This window comes from Octodon degus, unplaced genomic scaffold (assembly GCF_000260255.1).
Source record: "Octodon degus isolate 3935 unplaced genomic scaffold, OctDeg1.0 scaffold00090, whole genome shotgun sequence".
Lineage (NCBI taxonomy): Eukaryota > Metazoa > Chordata > Mammalia > Rodentia > Octodontidae > Octodon > Octodon degus.
Genome location: NW_004524666.1, coordinates 2,363,616 through 2,369,918, shown reverse-complemented (window position 1 = coordinate 2,369,918; position 6,303 = coordinate 2,363,616).

Here is a 6,303-nt window from a genome sequence, read left to right as displayed (position 1 = left end):
TTGAGGTTTGTGATTCTTATGGGTCCAGAAACAACAAGAAAAGCCAAACTCTGTTTACACTAGTCACTGGGCTGTCAGTGCAATGAAATATGTGAAGCATCCATATTAGACAGAGCAGGATCATTTGCAGTCGTGGTTTCAGGGATATAATCCCAGACTGAGGTGCCCTGGGCTTTGCATCCCTTGGAGTGGTGGCATTTATGGCTGTGAAATAAAGTTACTTTCTTCTTGAACTACAAAGGAAAGTATGAGACTAGATAATGCTGGGGTCCCACAATCCTCTTCCTGGGCACAACTTCAATGACCAAAATCTATCCTATGTCCACTCCTTCTCCTAAAGCTCCACAGTGTCTTTCTGTTTCTACAACCTGGGCACCAAGAGTTTGACACATGGGCCCTTGGGAGATACTTGTCTAAACCATGTTGCATTTATCTACTCAAAATAGTGTGGACTCAGTCCCTTCCATGCTAAATATCCAGCAAAAGTCCCATCAACTTCCACATATAAATATTACATCATTCTGCCTAAACAAGATAGTTAGCTTTGTACAAGATTATAGGTTAATTGAAAATCAGTAATGACAATAGTAATCAAGAGTAAGTGCAGAATATGTTTTAGATATAGAAAGAAGCAAGGAAAAAAGAAACAAACAAATAAAATCCAAGTCATCAAGAGACAAACCATTCAATAGAACCAGACTGAGATTTACTATAATATTTTTAATGACAGAATTTTTGACCCCAGGGGCTGTTTAATATTATACAAAAAATTTTAAAACATTTTGCTGGTTTACTATAGCAAACCTGTCCATGCAGATCCCAGGTCCTAACCATGCACAACCCATGGGTGGGGGGTCCTTCCCTCTTCCTAGCACAAGCTGAGTGTCATAGGCCTGATTGCTTGTCACCCTGAAGCAGGAAGAAAACTAAGATGAGAGACAGTCAGTTTAATCTGCAGGCATCTATGGTCTCTTGCCTCTAGTCGGCAGAGGAGCCTGGAGCATCTGACTCATCCTGCTTTTATTCACCCAAACCCTGGAACAAGTAATTAAAACAACACAAGATTCCTCTGCCTTCCATTGTCCATGAGTACACACGTCCATTAAGCAACATGATCTCAACTGTCTAAATTTCTCTCTTAAGCCAGAAGTGCCAACATCTCTGTGTGTTGCCTTTTTAAAATTTTTTTACTTTTTGTGCTTGCAGAAGATGCCAATTAGACCATAATTCTCATCCAGACTTCCACATTTTGCAGATGTCTTCAGTTGATTTGTATCTTTCTTTTTATATTTACCGTTTGCTTCATGCCCTAACATAGGGCTAAGTCTTGTGTTTGTTCTATGTGTACTTGAAAAAAACACATAGCTTGCTCTTTGAGGTACTCTGAGTCATTTATGTTCTGCCTTCATTCTTTTTCAAATTGCTGACAGAGAAATATTAAAATAGTCAAGTTTTTCTGAAGAGTAACTTTTAAAAATTTCTGATTGTTTTTAATCTTGTGATACTAAGACTCTATGAGAGGAAATATATATATGAGAAGGTTAAGATGAATTTTCCCTTTATCATTATGAAACATTCTATATCTCTGGAAAGATCCTTTTTCTAGATTTTAATTTTTGTGGAGTTATACCAGCTTATCACAATTAATATTAGTGGAATAATTATATGTTTAATCTTTTATTATTAAACTGTTCTTTGCAATATCATTTAGGTTTTGCTTGTTTGTAATTTTATTTTTAAGAAATGGTATTTATTTTGGCTTGATGTCTTTAGGCATCTGCTTATCTGGGACAGATACCAAGTACTATTTAAACTGGTAAGAAAAGGGGTGTCTGTCCCTCCTTACCGCATTATTGCTTCTACTCTTATTCTTATTTAATATTAAAAAAGTCACATAAAATTCTCTATATTTTTTCTTTCAGCATTTAAAAAGACATTCAGATTTCTAATGGAGATCAATATTCATTGTTATTTTTTGTTTTTATCATGTAATATTTCTTTTATACTTATATTTTATGATTTTTGTTCTATTACTATTTGATCACCATGCTTTTCCTTCTCCTTTTTTTATTTTTAGGGAAGGATCATAAAGTGTTCAGGGTCTCACTACTAGATCGAACTCATAGTGATACATCTCTTTACAGCCTCCTAAGAGCTGGGATTACAGGCGCTTGCCACCAAGTCCAGTCTCAATTATCCTCTCATCGGGTCCCGGGGGCGGGACCAGCACAGCATGCTGGAGATCAAACCTCCTCTTTGCTTCTGCCTAAGCAGGCAATTTAGTGCACTGAGCTATCCGGCCAGCCCTTGCAGTCCTTTTATTATCTTCCCTGGACTTACCAGGATTTCCCAAACTGTTACACTCTGCTGCTTACAGAATATGAAAATTCTCCAGCTATGCGTGAGTTATTGTCACTCCTCTCCTTACAGATTTTCAGTTGTACTTTGTTCTGTCTGTGAGTAGTCAACTTAATGAAATTTATTATTCATCTGTGAACTCAATGGTCAATGGAGATCATAAGGAAATGTCTGAATTTTTTTTTCTTTGACCATTCCTGCTCTGCAGTAATCTGTCACACAAATTATACACCTCTAACCTCCTTAAACTCCTTTTAATCACCTCCACTCAACTGTCTGGTAGGGTTCTCCTACTGCAGTCCAGGATGCTTATGCAAATGTAGTTGTAGGGAAATCCAGTGCTTCTTTATTTCTTCGTTTTTTAAGTTTGAAAATGTTATTGCCTTACCTAATCTGTGAAGACAACTGACACATATATTTTTTGTTTGTTTGTTTGTTTTATCTTGTCTCTTGTTTCAATTTATTACTCCTTTAAAAAAAAAACCTAACACATATTTTTTTTTCTACAGTCTAATTTTTATGTATAAGGGAAAATCTAGTCCCAGCTACTTCATTATAAGTAGGACCAAAAGTCTGTATTGTTATTTTAAAAATATTACCTTTATACTTTTTACTGTAAGGCACTACTTGAATGTAAAGAACTTAATAGTTTGAACAAATGTCTTAAATTTCAAATAATATGAGAAAATGGCTTAAGTACATATTGTCTTTTCTCATAATTGCTGTTGTAGTTAATCTATAGAAGATGATTCTGCTTTAAGCAGAGCTAATCTGAGTCTTACAGAAAATTGTGCAGTTTTCAAGTCTGTAGTTTTATTTTCTGCTTCCTGAGTTTTGATGAGTCCACATGTCCTGGCCTAATGATCTGAGTTCAGTGACTCTACAGAGGATGTAGACTATGAACTTGCTAGCACTGCAATATGAAATTCACAGTCTTTATCCAGTGTACACAATATATACTACAAAATTGCTCCAATTTTTTTTTATCGTCAAAGGTACCCTCCCTTGCTTTCCAGCACTGTTATGTATATAGAAGTTCATTTTGTATTCTTTCTGCAATGGAGATTTTATAGGTAATTGAAAATATTTGGTTTTTACACTCTTTCTAGAAGTAAATCTTTTGCATACTTATTAACTGATAGAATCAACAAATAATCATGAAATGTAAACATCAGGAATAAAAAGTGTACCAAATCCATGTAAAAATTTAAATCTGTAATTAGTATCCAAAATTTATGTCATTTATCACAAAAATGATCAGCAGAACATTTTATTGAGGAAAATATAGTCTCAGTAAAATTTAACAAGGTGCATTCGAAAGAACTCTAAGGAAAAATACTGTATTAAATGAGCAAAACAAAATGAAATGTAATACCATATATTGGCTTTTAACAAATGTATACATTATGTCTCTCCTGACACTTTAAAATTTTTATTCTTTTCTTCCTACCTTTAAATTTTACTGAAGAAAGCCAAGAAAACTATCTATGTGCTTTAAAACCATACTTTTCCCTTTGGAATACTCTTTCAGATAATTATATTTAAGGAAGATTTCAAAGTAATTAAAGCAAGTATTTTATGGTTTCACTACTACTATAAAATTGGTAGAAATGAACCAACACCTAACAGGAGTACAATTTCTATCTAATGTGTACCCTCTATCCAAAGATAAAAATGTTTACAGGAAATGCAAATTAATGTGCAAGAAATGTCTACAGACCAAATGACTTTCAAGCTCTGGTATATCTACATAAATATTGTTAATATTTTGTTTCTGTGTTAGATACAGTCATGTAATCCAGGATCTATATCCAAAAGATCCATCAATTTAAATAATTTCCTAAGTTTAGGACTCACTGTTATTTTCCATTAATATTAATGCTAAGGATTTTTCATGCAGAGACTTGAACTTCTTTTAAATGAACTTTGCTTCAGAGTTTAATACCCACCTTTTAGACAGAATGCCAAATATTTTGTAACAATTTCTTGTTTTACATTTGTCATTGTGAAATTAAAAAAAAATTTCAGATAAAAATAATACTTAAAAAATTTCATGGACGGCATAGAAAGAGGGAATAAATCTCAATAATTCACCACACAGAACTGCTGTGTAAGGAAATCACTGTGGTGTTTCAGAGACAATAGACTTTCTCTTGCAATTACCATCATTTTCTCCAGTTTCTGATTATTTGCAAAACAATAACCATTTGGGCAGTGGTTAATTGTTTTTCTTCAAACATTTGACACATTCTTCATTACTTTTAGTGGATGCGAGTCCTTTACTAAACCACAATTATAATTAAGACTGATGAAATCATTAGGCTTGTTGTAAACATTCAGTTTATCCAAATAGAGTTTGGCAACATTTTAAAGGTCTTCTGTCAGGTTCATTCAATGTTTAATTATTTGTTGTTGGTGTTGAATTCCAGCATTATTGTTGTCATTTTTCATTATGCTGTAGTGGAGTAAGTCAACTAATTTTATTTATAATATCTCTCAGACACTTTCATTAAAAACAACAAATATTACTTTTCTAAAGCTTTAATTTATCTCTTCTGCTATTATTAATAGGCAGGGTGCAAAGAAGTGCTCTGACACTCATTTGTTGATTAAATGAGTAGATAGCTAACTCTTGTTATGGTACAAGCCCAAAGAAAGAACGTTTAGAATGAACCCTGGGCCCGGACTTCAAAGGTGTTACAGTCTAGTGTGGTGATATTATATACACCTAGTACTGTGAGGAAAATCTAACATCAAGTAACTCAGTAGTGTCCCAAATTTTCTGATCAAGGAGATTATGGGGCCAAAGAGGAAAGTGATTGATGATGTAGAGTGTGCCTAAGGAGAGTCATATGGAGAGAAAACATTCGCTCAGGCTTTCACAGAGAGCACATTGGCCAAGCAATGGCCATGACTCATCCACATGGCTGACATTGACAAAGGATCTACAATCTGAGGTACAGGATCTCAGGATAAATCCTGAGGGGATTTCACTGACCTTATCAGACCCAAAAGCTCTAACTCTTGTTGCATAGGTCTTGCTTTATCTTGGTCTTAACCATCCAACAGAAAAGTATAAAAACGAAGTATAAGAAGTAAAGCCATGCTGTTATGTTGAGCTACAGGGGACTCAGGTCAACAGTTTCTGACATTGCCAGTGAAGTGGAAGACCCAATACTATTATGGACTACTGGACTCTTTTAGAACATTTTGCTGAGTTAACACACCTATAATATTCAAATAATGGAACTAAACAGAAAAAGGGGATGCATATGAATGTCCATTTTGTATCTGTGTATTCAAAGTGGTTAGGATAGATATATAGTTACATTCTCTTAATGAATAGAGGGATTTGTTCTAATAGCGTTTGTAAAAAGGATATCATGTCCGCATCTTGTACAGCAATTAACCACTAGCAAGAATGTATGCAATGTGTTAATTATTGAAACTATCCTACCAATTTGGTTTGAAAAAATAAAAAAGTAAAAAAAATAAAGAATACTTAAATTCCAATCAGATTGAGGATTTCTGCTTTGACTTTTTAGCCTGTATGCTGGGAGAATACATTAGAGATTTCTTTTACCTGGAAGGTTCAATGGTACCTAGTCCAATTTCAGTTCCTTCTGGATCTTTAGGGATTCCAATCTTTTGGCAATGCTCATTTTTTGAAAATCATTTATTTATTTGGTATAGGGTCTCACTATCGAGCTTGGACTTGTGGTGATCTTCCTTTCTCAACCTTCCCAATGCTGGCATTATTGGCTGGTGCTACCACACCCAGTTTTGATGGCCTCTACCTCATACCACACCTGGGGTTCCAGGGCAAGGAAAGTGATACAGGGGATCAAAACAGATCCTTGCACTTGCCAAGCAGATGCTTAGATCACTGAGCTATCTCTCCTTCTCTCATATTTCTTTTTAACTTTAAGATAAAGTAGTTTAGCC